Below are 24,249 nucleotides of genomic sequence, written 5' to 3' on the forward strand. Positions count from 1 at the left end.
AGCTACAATGGGTGGTTTTTAATTAATTGTTTTATTTCACCAGGTAGGCTAGTTGGGAACAAGTTCTCATTTACAAACTGCGACCTGGCCAAGATAAAGCACAGCAGTGCGACAAAAACAACAACACAGAGTTACACGTAAACAAACGTAGTCAATAACACAGTAGAACATGAAAATAGAAAGATCTATGTACAGTGACATGGCCATACTCGTATTTGTAATTGTATCTGTAAATTGACAGGATGATACTCGCGATCAGGGTTAAACTGAAGTGTTTTAATATGCCTAAATACATTTTTGGCAGAATACCTCACTACACATTCTCACTGCAAAAAAAGAAACCTGCAGAAATGTCTGTGGAATGGATCTGCATCTTGGAACAACAGAATCCATCTTATTGACTGATTTCATCAGGAAATAAGTGGACCAGGGACATGTCTGTTGTCAAGGTAATGGTTGACCAGGGAAATGTCTGTGGAATGGTAATGTTTGACCAGGGACATGACTGTGGCATGGTAATGGTTGACCAGGGAAATGCCTGTGGAATGGTAATGATTGACCAGGGAAATGTCTGTGGCATGGTTGACCAGGGAAATGTTTGTGGAATGGTAATGTTTGACCAGGGACATGACTGTGGCGTGGTAATGGTTGACCAGGGAAATGTCTGTGGCATGGTAATGGTTGACCAGGGAAATGTTTGTGGCATGGTAATGATTGACCAGGGAAATGTCTGTGGCATGGTAATGGTTGACCAGGGAAATGTCTGTGGCATGGTAATGGTTGAGCAGGGAAATGACTGTGGAATGGTAATGGTTGACCAGGGCAATGACTGTGGCATGGTAATGGTTGACATTTACTGTGGTCTTAAATGACAAACTGTCCTATAAATTATTTAATAATCTAGCAAATAAAATACCTCAATCCACATTACGTCCTGAGGGCACAAAATGATCCATTCACAAGTAGGCCTTTTCCTTGACATTATCAGGACATGACAGGCATAATCACCAGTGCTACAATAACATATCACACACATCCGGGTTATCAGAAGACAAAATGTATCTCTGAGGCCTTAGTTGACTCATAAACAGACCCTACATTCTATAGCCATTCATCTGATAAGAACATGCAAATGTTGACAAATGTCCTTCTCAACACGAGACTCAATAGAAGAGCGAGTTAAAACACAGGTAATTAAATACGTCCCTAAATTATTTTTAACATCAAGATCAGGGGAGAGCGCGAACGCAGTCCCCCACTACCAGAAATTATGCAATCGAGATTTCCACATTTGAGAAATTCGCAGGGGTCAGCACAGCCGGAGTGCAATGGCTGAGCCTCGCCCTGGGTGAACCGCCTTCGTGATCACGGTGTCTCCCTTGCCAGGTAAGTATGAGTTGTACACGTTGGTAGAGGAGGACTCCTTCCAGGACAAAGGTGTTTGACTCACGGTTACCACTTCTACTACTGATAATACCACATCATATTGAACAGGGTTTAATGACGTTTACGAATACAATTGCGGACAAGGCGAAGAAAAAAGCAATACATTTTGTTTTACTATATTATATCACGGACCGACTATTTTCCCATCAAGCAACACGGTAGAAATTCTAAATACATTGCATTTTTGGTCTAAATGTTGGTCTGGTAACACACAAGTAGGCGATGTACCAAAATGCTGAAATCACATTCGTGCACACAGCCAACCGAAAGACACCATTTATTTCTGGTGTTTTGTAGCGTTCCAGACGTTGTAGGAATAGTTTCATCACGCTTGTTTTCTGCTCTCAGTAAAATATGATTCCACCATCGACCACAGGGTGGCGGCATACGACCCACAGATATGGAGGAGAAACAGTAGCCTACTACTTCATCAACAAGACACGGTAGTAGCTACAATGGGTGGTTTTTAATTAATTGTTTTATTTCACCAGGTAGGCTAGTTGGGAACAAGTTCTCATTTACAAACTGCGACCTGGCCAAGATAAAGCACAGCAGTGCGACAAAAACAACAACACAGAGTTACACGTAAACAAACGTAGTCAATAACACAGTAGAACATGAAAATAGAAAGATCTATGTACAGTGACATGGCCATACTCGTATTTGTAATTGTATCTGTAAATTGACAGGATGATACTCGCGATCAGGGTTAAACTGAAGTGTTTTAATATGCCTAAATACATTTTTGGCAGAATACCTCACTACACATTCTCACTGCAAAAAAAGAAACCTGCAGAAATGTCTGTGGAATGGATCTGCATCTTGGAACAACAGAATCCATCTTATTGACTGATTTCATCAGGAAATAAGTGGACCAGGGACATGTCTGTTGTCAAGGTAATGGTTGACCAGGGAAATGTCTGTGGAATGGTAATGTTTGACCAGGGACATGACTGTGGCATGGTAATGGTTGACCAGGGAAATGCCTGTGGAATGGTAATGATTGACCAGGGAAATGTCTGTGGCATGGTTGACCAGGGAAATGTTTGTGGAATGGTAATGTTTGACCAGGGACATGACTGTGGCGTGGTAATGGTTGACCAGGGAAATGTCTGTGGCATGGTAATGGTTGACCAGGGAAATGTTTGTGGCATGGTAATGATTGACCAGGGAAATGTCTGTGGCATGGTAATGGTTGACCAGGGAAATGTCTGTGGCATGGTAATGGTTGAGCAGGGAAATGACTGTGGAATGGTAATGGTTGACCAGGGCAATGACTGTGGCATGGTAATGGTTGACATTTACTGTGGTCTTAAATGACAAACTGTCCTATAAATTATTTAATAATCTAGCAAATAAAATACCTCAATCCACATTACGTCCTGAGGGCACAAAATGATCCATTCACAAGTAGGCCTTTTCCTTGACATTATCAGGACATGACAGGCATAATCACCAGTGCTACAATAACATATCACACACATCCGGGTTATCAGAAGACAAAATGTATCTCTGAGGCCTTAGTTGACTCATAAACAGACCCTACATTCTATAGCCATTCATCTGATAAGAACATGCAAATGTTGACAAATGTCCTTCTCAACACGAGACTCAATAGAAGAGCGAGTTAAAACACAGGTAATTAAATACGTCCCTAAATTATTTTTAACATCAAGATCAGGGGAGAGCGCGAACGCAGTCCCCCACTACCAGAAATTATGCAATCGAGATTTCCACATTTGAGAAATTCGCAGGGGTCAGCACAGCCGGAGTGCAATGGCTGAGCCTCGCCCTGGGTGAACCGCCTTCGTGATCACGGTGTCTCCCTTGCCAGGTAAGTATGAGTTGTACACGTTGGTAGAGGAGGACTCCTTCCAGGACAAAGGTGTTTGACTCACGGTTACCACTTCTACTACTGATAATACCACATCATATTGAACAGGGTTTAATGACGTTTACGAATACAATTGCGGACAAGGCGAAGAAAAAAGCAATACATTTTGTTTTACTATATTATATCACGGACCGACTATTTTCCCATCAAGCAACACGGTAGAAATTCTAAATACATTGCATTTTTGGTCTAAATGTTGGTCTGGTAACACACAAGTAGGCGATGTACCAAAATGCTGAAATCACATTCGTGCACACAGCCAACCGAAAGACACCATTTATTTCTGGTGTTTTGTAGCGTTCCAGACGTTGTAGGAATAGTTTCATCACGCTTGTTTTCTGCTCTCAGTAAAATATGATTCCACCATCGACCACAGGGTGGCGGCATACGACCCACAGATATGGAGGAGAAACAGTAGCCTACTACTTCATCAACAAGACACGGTAGTAGCTACAATGGGTGGTTTTTAATTAATTGTTTTATTTCACCAGGTAGGCTAGTTGGGAACAAGTTCTCATTTACAAACTGCGACCTGGCCAAGATAAAGCACAGCAGTGCGACAAAAACAACAACACAGAGTTACACGTAAACAAACGTAGTCAATAACACAGTAGAACATGAAAATAGAAAGATCTATGTACAGTGACATGGCCATACTCGTATTTGTAATTGTATCTGTAAATTGACAGGATGATACTCGCGATCAGGGTTAAACTGAAGTGTTTTAATATGCCTAAATACATTTTTGGCAGAATACCTCACTACACATTCTCACTGCAAAAAAAGAAACCTGCAGAAATGTCTGTGGAATGGATCTGCATCTTGGAACAACAGAATCCATCTTATTGACTGATTTCATCAGGAAATAAGTGGACCAGGGACATGTCTGTTGTCAAGGTAATGGTTGACCAGGGAAATGTCTGTGGAATGGTAATGTTTGACCAGGGACATGACTGTGGCATGGTAATGGTTGACCAGGGAAATGCCTGTGGAATGGTAATGATTGACCAGGGAAATGTCTGTGGCATGGTTGACCAGGGAAATGTTTGTGGAATGGTAATGTTTGACCAGGGACATGACTGTGGCGTGGTAATGGTTGACCAGGGAAATGTCTGTGGCATGGTAATGGTTGACCAGGGAAATGTTTGTGGCATGGTAATGATTGACCAGGGAAATGTCTGTGGCATGGTAATGGTTGACCAGGGAAATGTCTGTGGCATGGTAATGGTTGAGCAGGGAAATGACTGTGGAATGGTAATGGTTGACCAGGGCAATGACTGTGGCATGGTAATGGTTGACATTTACTGTGGTCTTAAATGACAAACTGTCCTATAAATGATTTAATAATCTAGCAAATAAAATACCTCAATCCACATTACGTCCTGAGGGCACAAAATGATCCATTCACAAGTAGGCCTTTTCCTTGACATTATCAGGACATGACAGGCATAATCACCAGTGCTACAATAACATATCACACACATCCGGGTTATCAGAAGACAAAATGTATCTCTGAGGCCTTAGTTGACTCATAAACAGACCCTACATTCTATAGCCATTCATCTGATAAGAACATGCAAATGTTGACAAATGTCCTTCTCAACACGAGACTCAATAGAAGAGCGAGTTAAAACACAGGTAATTAAATACGTCCCTAAATTATTTTTAACATCAAGATCAGGGGAGAGCGCGAACGCAGTCCCCCACTACCAGAAATTATGCAATCGAGATTTCCACATTTGAGAAATTCGCAGGGGTCAGCACAGCCGGAGTGCAATGGCTGAGCCTCGCCCTGGGTGAACCGCCTTCGTGATCACGGTGTCTCCCTTGCCAGGTAAGTATGAGTTGTACACGTTGGTAGAGGAGGACTCCTTCCAGGACAAAGGTGTTTGACTCACGGTTACCACTTCTACTACTGATAATACCACATCATATTGAACAGGGTTTAATGACGTTTACGAATACAATTGCGGACAAGGCGAAGAAAAAAGCAATACATTTTGTTTTACTATATTATATCACGGACCGACTATTTTCCCATCAAGCAACACGGTAGAAATTCTAAATACATTGCATTTTTGGTCTAAATGTTGGTCTGGTAACACACAAATAGGCGATGTACCAAAATGCTGAAATCACATTCGTGCACACAGCCAACCGAAAGACACCATTTATTTCTGGTGTTTTGTAGCGTTCCAGACGTTGTAGGAATAGTTTCATCACGCTTGTTTTCTGCTCTCAGTAAAATATGATTCCACCATCGACCACAGGGTGGCGGCATACGACCCACAGATATGGAGGAGAAACAGTAGCCTACTACTTCATCAACAAGACACGGTAGTAGCTACAATGGGTGGTTTTTAATTAATTGTTTTATTTCACCAGGTAGGCTAGTTGGGAACAAGTTCTCATTTACAAACTGCGACCTGGCCAAGATAAAGCACAGCAGTGCGACAAAAACAACAACACAGAGTTACACGTAAACAAACGTAGTCAATAACACAGTAGAACATGAAAATAGAAAGATCTATGTACAGTGACATGGCCATACTCGTATTTGTAATTGTATCTGTAAATTGACAGGATGATACTCGCGATCAGGGTTAAACTGAAGTGTTTTAATATGCCTAAATACATTTTTGGCAGAATACCTCACTACACATTCTCACTGCAAAAAAAGAAACCTGCAGAAATGTCTGTGGAATGGATCTGCATCTTGGAACAACAGAATCCATCTTATTGACTGATTTCATCAGGAAATAAGTGGACCAGGGACATGTCTGTTGTCAAGGTAATGGTTGACCAGGGAAATGTCTGTGGAATGGTAATGTTTGACCAGGGACATGACTGTGGCATGGTAATGGTTGACCAGGGAAATGCCTGTGGAATGGTAATGATTGACCAGGGAAATGTCTGTGGCATGGTTGACCAGGGAAATGTTTGTGGAATGGTAATGTTTGACCAGGGACATGACTGTGGCGTGGTAATGGTTGACCAGGGAAATGTCTGTGGCATGGTAATGGTTGACCAGGGAAATGTTTGTGGCATGGTAATGATTGACCAGGGAAATGTCTGTGGCATGGTAATGGTTGACCAGGGAAATGTCTGTGGCATGGTAATGGTTGAGCAGGGAAATGACTGTGGAATGGTAATGGTTGACCAGGGCAATGACTGTGGCATGGTAATGGTTGACATTTACTGTGGTCTTAAATGACAAACTGTCCTATAAATGATTTAATAATCTAGCAAATAAAATACCTCAATCCACATTACGTCCTGAGGGCACAAAATGATCCATTCACAAGTAGGCCTTTTCCTTGACATTATCAGGACATGACAGGCATAATCACCAGTGCTACAATAACATATCACACACATCCGGGTTATCAGAAGACAAAATGTATCTCTGAGGCCTTAGTTGACTCATAAACAGACCCTACATTCTATAGCCATTCATCTGATAAGAACATGCAAATGTTGACAAATGTCCTTCTCAACACGAGACTCAATAGAAGAGCGAGTTAAAACACAGGTAATTAAATACGTCCCTAAATTATTTTTAACATCAAGATCAGGGGAGAGCGCGAACGCAGTCCCCCACTACCAGAAATTATGCAATCGAGATTTCCACATTTGAGAAATTCGCAGGGGTCAGCACAGCCGGAGTGCAATGGCTGAGCCTCGCCCTGGGTGAACCGCCTTCGTGATCACGGTGTCTCCCTTGCCAGGTAAGTATGAGTTGTACACGTTGGTAGAGGAGGACTCCTTCCAGGACAAAGGTGTTTGACTCACGGTTACCACTTCTACTACTGATAATACCACATCATATTGAACAGGGTTTAATGACGTTTACGAATACAATTGCGGACAAGGCGAAGAAAAAAGCAATACATTTTGTTTTACTATATTATATCACGGACCGACTATTTTCCCATCAAGCAACACGGTAGAAATTCTAAATACATTGCATTTTTGGTCTAAATGTTGGTCTGGTAACACACAAGTAGGCGATGTACCAAAATGCTGAAATCACATTCGTGCACACAGCCAACCGAAAGACACCATTTATTTCTGGTGTTTTGTAGCGTTCCAGACGTTGTAGGAATAGTTTCATCACGCTTGTTTTCTGCTCTCAGTAAAATATGATTCCACCATCGACCACAGGGTGGCGGCATACGACCCACAGATATGGAGGAGAAACAGTAGCCTACTACTTCATCAACAAGACACGGTAGTAGCTACAATGGGTGGTTTTTAATTAATTGTTTTATTTCACCAGGTAGGCTAGTTGGGAACAAGTTCTCATTTACAAACTGCGACCTGGCCAAGATAAAGCACAGCAGTGCGACAAAAACAACAACACAGAGTTACACGTAAACAAACGTAGTCAATAACACAGTAGAACATGAAAATAGAAAGATCTATGTACAGTGACATGGCCATACTCGTATTTGTAATTGTATCTGTAAATTGACAGGATGATACTCGCGATCAGGGTTAAACTGAAGTGTTTTAATATGCCTAAATACATTTTTGGCAGAATACCTCACTACACATTCTCACTGCAAAAAAAGAAACCTGCAGAAATGTCTGTGGAATGGATCTGCATCTTGGAACAACAGAATCCATCTTATTGACTGATTTCATCAGGAAATAAGTGGACCAGGGACATGTCTGTTGTCAAGGTAATGGTTGACCAGGGAAATGTCTGTGGAATGGTAATGTTTGACCAGGGACATGACTGTGGCATGGTAATGGTTGACCAGGGAAATGCCTGTGGAATGGTAATGATTGACCAGGGAAATGTCTGTGGCATGGTTGACCAGGGAAATGTTTGTGGAATGGTAATGTTTGACCAGGGACATGACTGTGGCGTGGTAATGGTTGACCAGGGAAATGTCTGTGGCATGGTAATGGTTGACCAGGGAAATGTTTGTGGCATGGTAATGATTGACCAGGGAAATGTCTGTGGCATGGTAATGGTTGACCAGGGAAATGTCTGTGGCATGGTAATGGTTGAGCAGGGAAATGACTGTGGAATGGTAATGGTTGACCAGGGCAATGACTGTGGCATGGTAATGGTTGACATTTACTGTGGTCTTAAATGACAAACTGTCCTATAAATGATTTAATAATCTAGCAAATAAAATACCTCAATCCACATTACGTCCTGAGGGCACAAAATGATCCATTCACAAGTAGGCCTTTTCCTTGACATTATCAGGACATGACAGGCATAATCACCAGTGCTACAATAACATATCACACACATCCGGGTTATCAGAAGACAAAATGTATCTCTGAGGCCTTAGTTGACTCATAAACAGACCCTACATTCTATAGCCATTCATCTGATAAGAACATGCAAATGTTGACAAATGTCCTTCTCAACACGAGACTCAATAGAAGAGCGAGTTAAAACACAGGTAATTAAATACGTCCCTAAATTATTTTTAACATCAAGATCAGGGGAGAGCGCGAACGCAGTCCCCCACTACCAGAAATTATGCAATCGAGATTTCCACATTTGAGAAATTCGCAGGGGTCAGCACAGCCGGAGTGCAATGGCTGAGCCTCGCCCTGGGTGAACCGCCTTCGTGATCACGGTGTCTCCCTTGCCAGGTAAGTATGAGTTGTACACGTTGGTAGAGGAGGACTCCTTCCAGGACAAAGGTGTTTGACTCACGGTTACCACTTCTACTACTGATAATACCACATCATATTGAACAGGGTTTAATGACGTTTACGAATACAATTGCGGACAAGGCGAAGAAAAAAGCAATACATTTTGTTTTACTATATTATATCACGGACCGACTATTTTCCCATCAAGCAACACGGTAGAAATTCTAAATACATTGCATTTTTGGTCTAAATGTTGGTCTGGTAACACACAAGTAGGCGATGTACCAAAATGCTGAAATCACATTCGTGCACACAGCCAACCGAAAGACACCATTTATTTCTGGTGTTTTGTAGCGTTCCAGACGTTGTAGGAATAGTTTCATCACGCTTGTTTTCTGCTCTCAGTAAAATATGATTCCACCATCGACCACAGGGTGGCGGCATACGACCCACAGATATGGAGGAGAAACAGTAGCCTACTACTTCATCAACAAGACACGGTAGTAGCTACAATGGGTGGTTTTTAATTAATTGTTTTATTTCACCAGGTAGGCTAGTTGGGAACAAGTTCTCATTTACAAACTGCGACCTGGCCAAGATAAAGCACAGCAGTGCGACAAAAACAACAACACAGAGTTACACGTAAACAAACGTAGTCAATAACACAGTAGAACATGAAAATAGAAAGATCTATGTACAGTGACATGGCCATACTCGTATTTGTAATTGTATCTGTAAATTGACAGGATGATACTCGCGATCAGGGTTAAACTGAAGTGTTTTAATATGCCTAAATACATTTTTGGCAGAATACCTCACTACACATTCTCACTGCAAAAAAAGAAACCTGCAGAAATGTCTGTGGAATGGATCTGCATCTTGGAACAACAGAATCCATCTTATTGACTGATTTCATCAGGAAATAAGTGGACCAGGGACATGTCTGTTGTCAAGGTAATGGTTGACCAGGGAAATGTCTGTGGAATGGTAATGTTTGACCAGGGACATGACTGTGGCATGGTAATGGTTGACCAGGGAAATGCCTGTGGAATGGTAATGATTGACCAGGGAAATGTCTGTGGCATGGTTGACCAGGGAAATGTTTGTGGAATGGTAATGTTTGACCAGGGACATGACTGTGGCGTGGTAATGGTTGACCAGGGAAATGTCTGTGGCATGGTAATGGTTGACCAGGGAAATGTTTGTGGCATGGTAATGATTGACCAGGGAAATGTCTGTGGCATGGTAATGGTTGACCAGGGAAATGTCTGTGGCATGGTAATGGTTGAGCAGGGAAATGACTGTGGAATGGTAATGGTTGACCAGGGCAATGACTGTGGCATGGTAATGGTTGACATTTACTGTGGTCTTAAATGACAAACTGTCCTATAAATGATTTAATAATCTAGCAAATAAAATACCTCAATCCACATTACGTCCTGAGGGCACAAAATGATCCATTCACAAGTAGGCCTTTTCCTTGACATTATCAGGACATGACAGGCATAATCACCAGTGCTACAATAACATATCACACACATCCGGGTTATCAGAAGACAAAATGTATCTCTGAGGCCTTAGTTGACTCATAAACAGACCCTACATTCTATAGCCATTCATCTGATAAGAACATGCAAATGTTGACAAATGTCCTTCTCAACACGAGACTCAATAGAAGAGCGAGTTAAAACACAGGTAATTAAATACGTCCCTAAATTATTTTTAACATCAAGATCAGGGGAGAGCGCGAACGCAGTCCCCCACTACCAGAAATTATGCAATCGAGATTTCCACATTTGAGAAATTCGCAGGGGTCAGCACAGCCGGAGTGCAATGGCTGAGCCTCGCCCTGGGTGAACCGCCTTCGTGATCACGGTGTCTCCCTTGCCAGGTAAGTATGAGTTGTACATGTTGGTAGAGGAGGACTCCTTCCAGGACAAAGGTGTTTGACTCACGGTTACCACTTCTACTACTGATAATACCACATCATATTGAACAGGGTTTAATGACGTTTACGAATACAATTGCGGACAAGGCGAAGAAAAAAGCAATACATTTTGTTTTACTATATTATATCACGGACCGACTATTTTCCCATCAAGCAACACGGTAGAAATTCTAAATACATTGCATTTTTGGTCTAAATGTTGGTCTGGTAACACACAAGTAGGCGATGTACCAAAATGCTGAAATCACATTCGTGCACACAGCCAACCGAAAGACACCATTTATTTCTGGTGTTTTGTAGCGTTCCAGACGTTGTAGGAATAGTTTCATCACGCTTGTTTTCTGCTCTCAGTAAAATATGATTCCACCATCGACCACAGGGTGGCGGCATACGACCCACAGATATGGAGGAGAAACAGTAGCCTACTACTTCATCAACAAGACACGGTAGTAGCTACAATGGGTGGTTTTTAATTAATTGTTTTATTTCACCAGGTAGGCTAGTTGGGAACAAGTTCTCATTTACAAACTGCGACCTGGCCAAGATAAAGCACAGCAGTGCAACAAAAACAACAACACAGAGTTACACGTAAACAAACGTAGTCAATAACACAGTAGAACATGAAAATAGAAAGATCTATGTACAGTGACATGGCCATACTCGTATTTGTAATTGTATCTGTAAATTGACAGGATGATACTCGCGATCAGGGTTAAACTGAAGTGTTTTAATATGCCTAAATACATTTTTGGCAGAATACCTCACTACACATTCTCACTGCAAAAAAAGAAACCTGCAGAAATGTCTGTGGAATGGATCTGCATCTTGGAACAACAGAATCCATCTTATTGACTGATTTCATCAGGAAATAAGTGGACCAGGGACATGTCTGTTGTCAAGGTAATGGTTGACCAGGGAAATGTCTGTGGAATGGTAATGTTTGACCAGGGACATGACTGTGGCATGGTAATGGTTGACCAGGGAAATGCCTGTGGAATGGTAATGATTGACCAGGGAAATGTCTGTGGCATGGTTGACCAGGGAAATGTTTGTGGAATGGTAATGTTTGACCAGGGACATGACTGTGGCGTGGTAATGGTTGACCAGGGAAATGTCTGTGGCATGGTAATGGTTGACCAGGGAAATGTTTGTGGCATGGTAATGATTGACCAGGGAAATGTCTGTGGCATGGTAATGGTTGACCAGGGAAATGTCTGTGGCATGGTAATGGTTGAGCAGGGAAATGACTGTGGAATGGTAATGGTTGACCAGGGCAATGACTGTGGCATGGTAATGGTTGACATTTACTGTGGTCTTAAATGACAAACTGTCCTATAAATGATTTAATAATCTAGCAAATAAAATACCTCAATCCACATTACGTCCTGAGGGCACAAAATGATCCATTCACAAGTAGGCCTTTTCCTTGACATTATCAGGACATGACAGGCATAATCACCAGTGCTACAATAACATATCACACACATCCGGGTTATCAGAAGACAAAATGTATCTCTGAGGCCTTAGTTGACTCATAAACAGACCCTACATTCTATAGCCATTCATCTGATAAGAACATGCAAATGTTGACAAATGTCCTTCTCAACACGAGACTCAATAGAAGAGCGAGTTAAAACACAGGTAATTAAATACGTCCCTAAATTATTTTTAACATCAAGATCAGGGGAGAGCGCGAACGCAGTCCCCCACTACCAGAAATTATGCAATCGAGATTTCCACATTTGAGAAATTCGCAGGGGTCAGCACAGCCGGAGTGCAATGGCTGAGCCTCGCCCTGGGTGAACCGCCTTCGTGATCACGGTGTCTCCCTTGCCAGGTAAGTATGAGTTGTACACGTTGGTAGAGGAGGACTCCTTCCAGGACAAAGGTGTTTGACTCACGGTTACCACTTCTACTACTGATAATACCACATCATATTGAACAGGGTTTAATGACGTTTACGAATACAATTGCGGACAAGGCGAAGAAAAAAGCAATACATTTTGTTTTACTATATTATATCACGGACCGACTATTTTCCCATCAAGCAACACGGTAGAAATTCTAAATACATTGCATTTTTGGTCTAAATGTTGGTCTGGTAACACACAAGTAGGCGATGTACCAAAATGCTGAAATCACATTCGTGCACACAGCCAACCGAAAGACACCATTTATTTCTGGTGTTTTGTAGCGTTCCAGACGTTGTAGGAATAGTTTCATCACGCTTGTTTTCTGCTCTCAGTAAAATATGATTCCACCATCGACCACAGGGTGGCGGCATACGACCCACAGATATGGAGGAGAAACAGTAGCCTACTACTTCATCAACAAGACACGGTAGTAGCTACAATGGGTGGTTTTTAATTAATTGTTTTATTTCACCAGGTAGGCTAGTTGGGAACAAGTTCTCATTTACAAACTGCGACCTGGCCAAGATAAAGCACAGCAGTGCGACAAAAACAACAACACAGAGTTACACGTAAACAAACGTAGTCAATAACACAGTAGAACATGAAAATAGAAAGATCTATGTACAGTGACATGGCCATACTCGTATTTGTAATTGTATCTGTAAATTGACAGGATGATACTCGCGATCAGGGTTAAACTGAAGTGTTTTAATATGCCTAAATACATTTTTGGCAGAATACCTCACTACACATTCTCACTGCAAAAAAAGAAACCTGCAGAAATGTCTGTGGAATGGATCTGCATCTTGGAACAACAGAATCCATCTTATTGACTGATTTCATCAGGAAATAAGTGGACCAGGGACATGTCTGTTGTCAAGGTAATGGTTGACCAGGGAAATGTCTGTGGAATGGTAATGTTTGACCAGGGACATGACTGTGGCATGGTAATGGTTGACCAGGGAAATGCCTGTGGAATGGTAATGATTGACCAGGGAAATGTCTGTGGCATGGTTGACCAGGGAAATGTTTGTGGAATGGTAATGTTTGACCAGGGACATGACTGTGGCGTGGTAATGGTTGACCAGGGAAATGTCTGTGGCATGGTAATGGTTGACCAGGGAAATGTTTGTGGCATGGTAATGATTGACCAGGGAAATGTCTGTGGCATGGTAATGGTTGACCAGGGAAATGTCTGTGGCATGGTAATGGTTGAGCAGGGAAATGACTGTGGAATGGTAATGGTTGACCAGGGCAATGACTGTGGCATGGTAATGGTTGACATTTACTGTGGTCTTAAATGACAAACTGTCCTATAAATGATTTAATAATCTAGCAAATAAAATACCTCAATCCACATTACGTCCTGAGGGCACAAAATGATCCATTCACAAGTAGGCCTTTTCCTTGACATTATCAGGACATGACAGGCATAATCACCAGTGCTACAATAACATATCACACACATCCGGGTTATCAGAAGACAAAATGTATCTCTGAGGCCTTAGTTGACTCATAAACAGACCCTACATTCTATAGCCATTCATCTGATAAGAACATGCAAATGTTGACAAATGTCCTTCTCAACACGAGACTCAATAGAAGAGCGAGTTAAAACACAGGTAATTAAATACGTCCCTAAATTATTTTTAACATCAAGATCAGGGGAGAGCGCGAACGCAGTCCCCCACTACCAGAAATTATGCAATCGAGATTTCCACATTTGAGAAATTCGCAGGGGTCAGCACAGCCGGAGTGCAATGGCTGAGCCTCGCCCTGGGTGAACCGCCTTCGTGATCACGGTGTCTCCCTTGCCAGGTAAGTATGAGTTGTACATGTTGGTAGAGGAGGACTCCTTCCAGGACAAAGGTGTTTGACTCACGGTTACCACTTCTACTACTGATAATACCACATCATATTGAACAGGGTTTAATGACGTTTACGAATACAATTGCGGACAAGGCGAAGAAAAAAGCAATACATTTTGTTTTACTATATTATATCACGGACCGACTATTTTCCCATCAAGCAACACGGTAGAAATTCTAAATACATTGCATTTTTGGTCTAAATGTTGGTCTGGTAACACACAAGTAGGCGATGTACCAAAATGCTGAAATCACATTCGTGCACACAGCCAACCGAAAGACACCATTTATTTCTGGTGTTTTGTAGCGTTCCAGACGTTGTAGGAATAGTTTCATCACGCTTGTTTTCTGCTCTCAGTAAAATATGATTCCACCATCGACCACAGGGTGGCGGCATACGACCCACAGATATGGAGGAGAAACAGTAGCCTACTACTTCATCAACAAGACACGGTAGTAGCTACAATGGGTGGTTTTTAATTAATTGTTTTATTTCACCAGGTAGGCTAGTTGGGAACAAGTTCTCATTTACAAACTGCGACCTGGCCAAGATAAAGCACAGCAGTGCAACAAAAACAACAACACAGAGTTACACGTAAACAAACGTAGTCAATAACACAGTAGAACATGAAAATAGAAAGATCTATGTACAGTGACATGGCCATACTCGTATTTGTAATTGTATCTGTAAATTGACAGGATGATACTCGCGATCAGGGTTAAACTGAAGTGTTTTAATATGCCTAAATACATTTTTGGCAGAATACCTCACTACACATTCTCACTGCAAAAAAAGAAACCTGCAGAAATGTCTGTGGAATGGATCTGCATCTTGGAACAACAGAATCCATCTTATTGACTGATTTCATCAGGAAATAAGTGGACCAGGGACATGTCTGTTGTCAAGGTAATGGTTGACCAGGGAAATGTCTGTGGAATGGTAATGTTTGACCAGGGACATGACTGTGGCATGGTAATGGTTGACCAGGGAAATGCCTGTGGAATGGTAATGATTGACCAGGGAAATGTCTGTGGCATGGTTGACCAGGGAAATGTTTGTGGAATGGTAATGTTTGACCAGGGACATGACTGTGGCGTGGTAATGGTTGACCAGGGAAATGTCTGTGGCATGGTAATGGTTGACCAGGGAAATGTTTGTGGCATGGTAATGATTGACCAGGGAAATGTCTGTGGCATGGTAATGGTTGACCAGGGAAATGTCTGTGGCATGGTAATGGTTGAGCAGGGAAATGACTGTGGAATGGTAATGGTTGACCAGGGCAATGACTGTGGCATGGTAATGGTTGACATTTACTGTGGTCTTAAATGACAAACTGTCCTATAAATGATTTAATAATCTAGCAAATAAAATACCTCAATCCACATTACGTCCTGAGGGCACAAAATGATCCATTCACAAGTAGGCCTTTTCCTTGACATTATCAGGACATGACAGGCATAATCACCAGTGCTACAATAACATATCACACACATCCGGGTTATCAGAAGACAAAATGTATCTCTGAGGCCTTAGTTGACTCATAAACAGACCCTACATTCTATAGCCATTCATCTGATAAGAACATGCAAATGTTGACAAATGTCCTTCTCAACACGAGACTCAATAGAAGAGCGAGTTAAAACACAGGTAATTAAATACGTCCCTAAATTATTTTTAACATCAAGATCAGGGGAGAGCGCGAACGCAGTCCCCCACTACCAGAAATTATGCAATCGAGATTTCCACATTTGAGAAATTCGCAGGGGTCAGCACAGCCGGAGTGCAATGGCTGAGCCTCGCCCTGGGTGAACCGCCTTCGTGATCACGGTGTCTCCCTTGCCAGGTAAGTATGAGTTGTACATGTTGGTAGAGGAGGACTCCTTCCAGGACAAAGGTGTTTGACTCACGGTTACCACTTCTACTACTGATAATACCACATCATATTGAACAGGGTTTAATGACGTTTACGAATACAATTGCGGACAAGGCGAAGAAAAAAGCAATACATTTTGTTTTACTATATTATATCACGGACCGACTATTTTCCCATCAAGCAACACGGTAGAAATTCTAAATACATTGCATTTTTGGTCTAAATGTTGGTCTGGTAACACACAAGTAGGCGATGTACCAAAATGCTGAAATCACATTCGTGCACACAGCCAACCGAAAGACACCATTTATTTCTGGTGTTTTGTAGCGTTCCAGACGTTGTAGGAATAGTTTCATCACGCTTGTTTTCTGCTCTCAGTAAAATATGATTCCACCATCGACCACAGGGTGGCGGCATACGACCCACAGATATGGAGGAGAAACAGTAGCCTACTACTTCATCAACAAGACACGGTAGTAGCTACAATGGGTGGTTTTTAATTAATTGTTTTATTTCACCAGGTAGGCTAGTTGGGAACAAGTTCTCATTTACAAACTGCGACCTGGCCAAGATAAAGCACAGCAGTGCAACAAAAACAACAACACAGAGTTACACGTAAACAAACGTAGTCAATAACACAGTAGAACATGAAAATAGAAAGATCTATGTACAGTGACATGGCCATACTCGTATTTGTAATTGTATCTGTAAATTGACAGGATGATACTCGCGATCAGGGTTAAACTGAAGTGTTTTAATATGCCTAAATACATTTTTGGCAGAATACCTCACTACACATTCTCACTGCAAAAAAAGAAACCTGCAGAAATGTCTGTGGAATGGATCTGCATCTTGGAACAACAGAATCCATCTTATTGACTGATTTCATCAGGAAATAAGTGGACCAGGGACATGTCTGTTGTCAAGGTAATGGTTGACCAGGGAAATGTCTGTGGAATGGTAATGTTTGACCAGGGACATGACTGTGGCATGGTAATGGTTGACCAGGGAAATGCCTGTGGAATGGTAATGATTGACCAGGGAAATGTCTGTGGCATGGTTGACCAGGGAAATGTTTGTGGAATGGTAATGTTTGACCAGGGACATGACTGTGGCGTGGTAATGGTTGACCAGGGAAATGTCTGTGGCATGGTAATGGTTGACCAGGGAAATGTTTGTGGCATGGTAATGATTGACCAGGGAAATGTCTGTGGCATGGTAATGGTTGACCAGGGAAATGTCTGTGGCATGGTAATGGTTGAGCAGGGAAATGACTGTGGAATGGTAATGGTTGACCAGGGCAATGACTGTGGCATGGTAATGGTTGACATTTACTGTGGTCTTAAATGACAAACTGTCCTATAAATGATTTAATAATCTAGCAAATAAAATACCTCAATCCACATTACGTCCTGAGGGCACAAAATGATCCATTCACAAGTAGGCCTTTTCCTTGACATTATCAGGACATGACAGGCATAATCACCAGTGCTACAATAAGATATCACACACATCCGGGTTATCAGAAGACAAAATGTATCTCTGAGGCCTTAGTTGACTCATAAACAGACCCTACATTCTATAGCCATTCATCTGATAAGAACATGCAAATGTTGACAAATGTCCTTCTCAACACGAGACTCAATAGAAGAGCGAGTTAAAACACATGTAATTAAATATGTCTCTAAATTATTTTTAACATCAAGATCAGGGGAGAGCGCGAACGCAGTCCCCCACTACCAGAAATTATGCAATCGAGATTTCCACATTTGAGAAATTCGCAGGGGTCAGCACAGCCGGAGTGCAATGGCTGAGCCTCGCCCTGGGTGAACCGCCTTCGTGATCACGGTGTCTACCTTGCCAGGTAAGTATGAGTTGTACACGTTGGTAGAGGAGTACTCCTTCCAGGACAAAGGTGTTTGACTCACGGTTACCACTTCTACTACTGATAATACCACATCATATTGAACAGGGTTTAATGACATTTACGAATACAGTTGCGGACAAGGCGAAGAAAAAAGCAATACATTTTGTTTTACTATATTATATCACGGACCGACTATTTTCCCATCATGCAATATGGTAGAAATTATATATGCATTGAATTTGTTTTCTAAATGTCCGTCTACATAATCACATTCATTGGTGAACAACTGTAGCCTAACATATTTGTCAGTATTCAGAGATCGCAAGTAAACAATTCAACTTGAAAAAAATGGGGGAATGTTTATCCGACTGGTCGCTCAGGAGCCAAAAGCAGATGACGTCATACGTATGGAAGACATTTGACTTGAGCTCGTAGGAAGAGGAAGTAGACAGCGCTGCGTCGATGTGACGAATAATATAGTCTACTATATACTGTATATACTGTATATACTGTATATATATATATATATATATATATATATATATATATATATATATATGATAATATATATATTGTTCCTGATTGCTTGGTAGAGTGTAAACAACACAAAATAAATTATAAGTGCACCAGAGAGTTGAGTGTACAAATTATTTTTTTAAATATATATTATTTAGGCCATTGTTTACTGTAGGCTAATTATTCAAGAGAATGCTTGAATGTATTTAAATGCAGGACTAGTAGGCTGTGTGATGAAATGAAGTAAATAGTAAGGACTAATTGATAACAGGCCAGAAAGCTGAACAACACCAGCATAATGACATACGAGAGAGTCTGCTCTAATGAAGAACAACAAATGGTACAGGTATTTTATAAAGGGCTACAGCAAAGCAAAATAAAAAATAAGTGTCAATAAGTTAAAAGGACATTAGGGTCACATGATCAAGGTGGGGTAGCGGGAGCCTAGTGGTTAGAGTTGCTGGATCGATCCCAGAGCTGACAAGGTAAAAATCTGTCGTTCTGCCTATGAACAAGGCAGTTAACCCACTGTTCCTCGGTAAATAAGAATTTGTTCTTAACTGACTTGCCTAGTTAAATAAAGGTGAAATTAAAATACATCTAAATCGCCAAGCTCCTAAAACCATTCTTCTCAAAAAGGGACGATGCAAATTACCACCATTCAAATGAATAATTGGTTTAGGAGACAAGATAAGAATCTAGTCTATTAAAACAGACAGAGCAGGTCATCTTGATTGTGCGACCTTTGTGACCCTTTAAGCAATGGGAGGGTGTAGTAAAGGCTGTTCTTATGCACAACGCAACTCAGCGTTGCCTGGATACAGACTGTAACCATGTATTGTGTGGTTACGGTACCACAAAAACCCGGAGGACTTTGTTTTTATGGCTATGACACTCACAGCCATGATAAAAATGTCATCGTAACACATGGGCTGTCATGTATTATTGCTCAAATATACCACGGCTGTTAGCCAATCAACTTTCAGGGCTCAAAAGCACCCAGTTATTAATACAAAATATACTACAGAATAATGACATGTTTGTAGGTACCGTTGACAACAGAGTACACCGTTGTGTTTCCTAGTCCCCGCTTCGTGTGATGGCCGTTGAAGTGGAACAAGGACATCAGGCCGTAGGTAAAGAGCCTGAAAGTTTAGACCAGAGCCACATAGGGAGCCACATAGGGAGCCACATAGGGAGCCACATAGGGAGCCACATAGGGCACTATACATAGGAAGTACTTTGTGAATTGAACACTTTCAAACTGCCGAGGAGACAAGGCTCTTGGATGTACTGTCTTTGTTGCAGACCGTTTGTATCACTAACGATACCTTTAAAATGACGTTCTTATTGGATCCATTCTAGAGATATGACATACCTGTCCATGACCTTGTTATTGGATCCATTCTAGAGATATGACACACCTGTCCATGACCTTGTTATTGGATCCATTCTAGAGATATGACACACCTGTCAATGACCTTGTTATTGGATCCATTCTAGAGATATGACATACCTGTCCATGACCTTGTTATTGGATCCATTCTAGAGATATGACACACCTGTCCATGACCTTGTTATTGGATCCATTCTAGAGATATGACATACCTGTCCATGACCTTGTTATTGGATCCATTCTAGAGATATGACATACCTGTCAATGACCTTGTTATTGAATCCATTCTAGAGATATGACATACCTGTCCATGACCTTGTTATTGGATCCATTCTAGAGATATGACACACCTGTCCATCACCTTGTCGGCACAGTCCTTTGTGTCCTTACCACTAATTTGTCTTAACCTTACAATCTGTGTCAAGAGACATTGTTTGAAACACCGGAAGTGATGCAATAACCTCTGTCTCAGTATGACTACTTAAAAAAATATCTACAGGCATTGCTTATAAGACTGAAATTAACTAATTGTATAGCGTTCGGTAGTGTGAAAAATGCTGACTAAATCTACAGTGTAAATGAAATGTCAAAATAAATGTCAATTTCACCATCAGATTCTGTGCATCTACACTTTGGAGCTGCTTGTCTAGTTGCTCAAAGTCTTCCTCCGTCTCCATCCTCTTGACATGGAACTCAAAGAGTCTCGGGGCTCTGCTCTCCCAACACGTTCCACCTTCTCTGATATCTCCTCCAATTTAGTTAATTAAGACACTTCTGAAATTCTGAAAGGAGAACGTTTTGTTGACACTGTGGAAATATGGGGTTGTCACACGCAAGAGGATCCTGACGGACAAGATTGTGATTGCAATTTTTTTTCTTTACATTTTACTTGCAATAAAAGATTGCGATAATAATAATTTACATAATAATAATAATAATACATATAGTTCAACGTTTTAATAATATTCTATATTCTAATGGATTCAGTGTTTAACTTTAAACACAAGTTTCAAGTTGATAGTAAATGTTCGGTCATTCCACAAAATAGGTGCCTTTTGAATTAGTGCGTCATTTATGCATTAAATATCAGAGAGAATCAAAAGACACACATTTCGTGGAACAATCCTCTTACTGTCATTATTCAGGAGAAACAGCTCTGGTCTTGTGGAGGGAATGGGAGGGTGAGAGCTGCGTTGCTATTGGCTCCGTTGGGAGGGAATGGGAGGGGTGAGAGCTGCGATGCTATTGGCTCCGTTGGGAGGGAATTGGAGGGTGAGAGCTGCGATGCTATTGGCTCGGTTGGGAGGGAATGGGAGGGTGAGAGCTGCGATGCTATTGGCTCCGTTGGGAGGGAATGGGAGGGTGAGAGCTGCGATGCTATTGGCTCCGTTGGGAGGGAATGGGAGGGGTGAGAGCTGCGATGCTATTGGCTCCGTTGGGAGGGAATTGGAGGGTGAGAGCTGCGATGCTATTGGCTCCGTTGGGAGGGAATGGGAGGGTGAGAGCTGCGATGCTATTGGCTCCGTTGGGAGGGAATGGGAGGGTGAGAGCTGCGATGCTATTGGCTCCGTTGGGAGGGAATGGGAGGGGTGAGAGCTGCGATGCTATTGGCTCCGTTGGGAGGGAATTGGAGGGTGAGAGCTGCGATGCTATTGGCTCGGTTGGGAGGGAATGGGAGGGTGAGAGCTGCGATGCTATTGGCTCCGTTGGGAGGGAATTGGAGGGTGAGAGCTGCGATGCTATTGGCTCCGTTGGGAGGGAATGGGAGGGTGACAGCTGCGATGCTATTGGCTCCGTTGGGAGGGAATGGGAGGGTGAGAGCTGCGATGCTATTGGCTCCGTTGGGAGGGAATGGGAGGGTGAGAGCTGCGATGCTATTGGCTCCGTTGGGAGGGAATGGGAGGGTGAGAGCTGCGATGCTATTGGCTCCGTTGGGAGGGAATGGGAGGGTGAGAGCTGCGATGTTATTGGCTCCGTTGGGAGGGAATGGGAGGGTGACAGCTGCGATGCTATTGGCTCCGTTGGGAGGGAATGGGAGGGTGAGAGCTGCGATGCTATTGGCTCCGTTGGGAGGGAATGGGAGGGTGAGAGCTGCGATGCTATTGGCTCCGTTGGGAGGGAATGGGAGGGTGAGAGCTGCGATGCTATTGGCTCCGTTGGGAGGGAATGGGAGGGTGAGAGCTGCGATGTTATTGGCTCCGTTGGGAGGGAATGGGAGGGTGACAGCTGCGATGCTATTGGCTCCGTTGGGAGGGAATGGGAGGGTGAGAGCTGCGATGCTATTGGCTCCGTTGGGAGGGAATGGGAGGGTGACAGCTGCGATGCTATTGGTCCCGCTGGGGAGGAATGGGAGGGTGAGAGCTGCGATGCTATTGGCTCCGTCTGGGAGGGAATGGGAGGGTGAGAGCTGCGATGCTATTGGCTCCGTTGGGGAGGGAATGGAGGTGAGAGCTGCGATGCTATTGGTCCGTCTGGGAGGGAATGGGAGGGTGAGAGCTGCGATGCTATTGGCTCGGTTGGGAGGGTGAGAGCTGCGATGCTATTGGCTCCGTTGGGAGGGAATGGGAGGGTGAGAGCTGCGATGTTATTGGCTCCGTTGGGAGGGAATGGGAGGGTGAGAGCTGCGATGTGATTGGTCCGCTGGGAGGGAATGGGAGGGTGAGAGCTGCGATGCTATTGGCTCCGTTGGGAGGGAATGGGAGGGTGACAGCTGCAATGCTATTGGCTCCGTTGGGAGGGAATGGGAGGGTGAGAGCTGCGATGCTATTGGCTCCGATGGGACTGGCATGTAGAAACATGGAATAAATCTTAAAAATTCAAAGCCAACTCAGTGTCAACCCAGAGATAAACAGCTAAAAAAATTTTTTTTAAATAAATCTACAAACTACCAAACATATTTTAAGGATAGTTTTAATCTTCAGTTATCAAGTATAATTTCTGCTCATCGTAAGGGACCTAGCGCTGATGAACGAAAGCAACCCTGTCGTGTGCATGTTGTCTGTATGTGCTCTTTAGTTACTACAGTTGAAGTCAGAAGTTTACGTAAACCTTAGCCAAGTACATTTAAACTCAGTTTTCCAATATTCCTGACATTTAATCCTAGTAAAAATTCCCTGTCTTACAGTGCCTTGAGAAAGTATTCAGCCCCCGAACTTGCGACCTTTTGCCACATTTCAGGCTTCAAACATAAAGATATAAAACTGTATTTTTTTGTGAAGAATCAACAACAATTGGGACACAATCATGAAGTGGAACAACATTTATTGGATATTTCAAACTTTTTTAACAAATCAAAAACTGAAAAATTAGGCGTTGACTTTCTGACCTGACTGGAATTAAAATGGAAGTGACCCCCAACCATGTACATAGTCACTATGAAAATATAGACCTTCGTGAAAAGTTTTTAGTAAAAGTAAAAGATTGTATTTATTATCCTGTAGTGTTTTAATCTATGAGTGTCTGTGTGTCTCTCTCTCTTTCGCTCTCTCTGTGTTTCTGTACATGTGATTGCTCCTGTGTGTGTGAGTGTGTGTATATGTGTACCTCTCTCTCTCTCTCTCTCTCTCTCTCTCTCTCTCTCTCTCTCTCTCCCTCCCTCCCTCCCTCCCTCCCTCCCTCCCTCCCTCCCTGTATGTGTACCTCTCTCTCTCTCTCTCTCTCTCTCTCTCTCTCTCTCTCTCTCTCTCTCTCTCTCTCTCTCTCTCTCTCTCTCTCTCTCTCTCTCTCTCTCTCTCTCCCTCCCTCCCTCCCTCCCTCCCTCCCTCCCTCCCTCCCTGTATGTGTACCTCTCTCTCTCTCTCTCTCTCTCTCTCTCTCTCTCTCTCTCTCTCTCTCTCTCTCTCTCTCTCTCTCTCTCTCTCTCTCTCTCTCTCTCTCTCTCTCCTTCTCTCTCTCTCTCTCTC

General features: G+C 42.5%; 10 non-coding genes across 10 annotated transcripts; all 10 read right to left on the bottom strand.

The window, feature by feature from the left end:
• Positions 1-1,230: 1,230 nt before the first annotated feature.
• On the bottom strand, positions 1,231-1,394 carry LOC149974709 (U1 spliceosomal RNA). The gene has a single exon (XR_016489183.1). It is a non-coding gene; the product is annotated as a U1 spliceosomal RNA (small nuclear RNA).
• A 1,730-nt stretch (positions 1,395-3,124) lies between these two features.
• LOC149974710 (U1 spliceosomal RNA) lies at positions 3,125-3,288 on the bottom strand. Its single transcript, XR_016489184.1, has one exon. It is a non-coding gene; the product is annotated as a U1 spliceosomal RNA (small nuclear RNA).
• Positions 3,289-5,018: 1,730 nt separating this feature from the next.
• LOC149974711 (U1 spliceosomal RNA) lies at positions 5,019-5,182 on the bottom strand. The gene has a single exon (XR_016489185.1). It is a non-coding gene; the product is annotated as a U1 spliceosomal RNA (small nuclear RNA).
• A 1,730-nt stretch (positions 5,183-6,912) lies between these two features.
• LOC149974712 (U1 spliceosomal RNA) lies at positions 6,913-7,076 on the bottom strand. The gene has a single exon (XR_016489186.1). It is a non-coding gene; the product is annotated as a U1 spliceosomal RNA (small nuclear RNA).
• Positions 7,077-8,806: 1,730 nt separating this feature from the next.
• LOC149974713 (U1 spliceosomal RNA) lies at positions 8,807-8,970 on the bottom strand. The gene has a single exon (XR_016489188.1). It is a non-coding gene; the product is annotated as a U1 spliceosomal RNA (small nuclear RNA).
• Positions 8,971-10,700: 1,730 nt separating this feature from the next.
• On the bottom strand, positions 10,701-10,864 carry LOC149974714 (U1 spliceosomal RNA). The gene has a single exon (XR_016489189.1). It is a non-coding gene; the product is annotated as a U1 spliceosomal RNA (small nuclear RNA).
• Positions 10,865-12,594: 1,730 nt separating this feature from the next.
• On the bottom strand, positions 12,595-12,758 carry LOC149974715 (U1 spliceosomal RNA). Its single transcript, XR_016489190.1, has one exon. It is a non-coding gene; the product is annotated as a U1 spliceosomal RNA (small nuclear RNA).
• Positions 12,759-14,488: 1,730 nt separating this feature from the next.
• LOC149974716 (U1 spliceosomal RNA) lies at positions 14,489-14,652 on the bottom strand. Its single transcript, XR_016489191.1, has one exon. It is a non-coding gene; the product is annotated as a U1 spliceosomal RNA (small nuclear RNA).
• A 1,730-nt stretch (positions 14,653-16,382) lies between these two features.
• LOC149974717 (U1 spliceosomal RNA) lies at positions 16,383-16,546 on the bottom strand. Its single transcript, XR_016489192.1, has one exon. It is a non-coding gene; the product is annotated as a U1 spliceosomal RNA (small nuclear RNA).
• Positions 16,547-18,276: 1,730 nt separating this feature from the next.
• LOC118936979 (U1 spliceosomal RNA) lies at positions 18,277-18,440 on the bottom strand. The gene has a single exon (XR_005034404.2). It is a non-coding gene; the product is annotated as a U1 spliceosomal RNA (small nuclear RNA).
• Between the last annotated feature and the right edge of the window lie 5,809 nt (positions 18,441-24,249).

The sequence above is a fragment of the Oncorhynchus mykiss genome, chromosome 19 (assembly GCF_057628025.1).
Source record: "Oncorhynchus mykiss isolate SJ-2025 chromosome 19, ASM5762802v1, whole genome shotgun sequence".
NCBI lineage: Eukaryota > Metazoa > Chordata > Actinopteri > Salmoniformes > Salmonidae > Oncorhynchus > Oncorhynchus mykiss.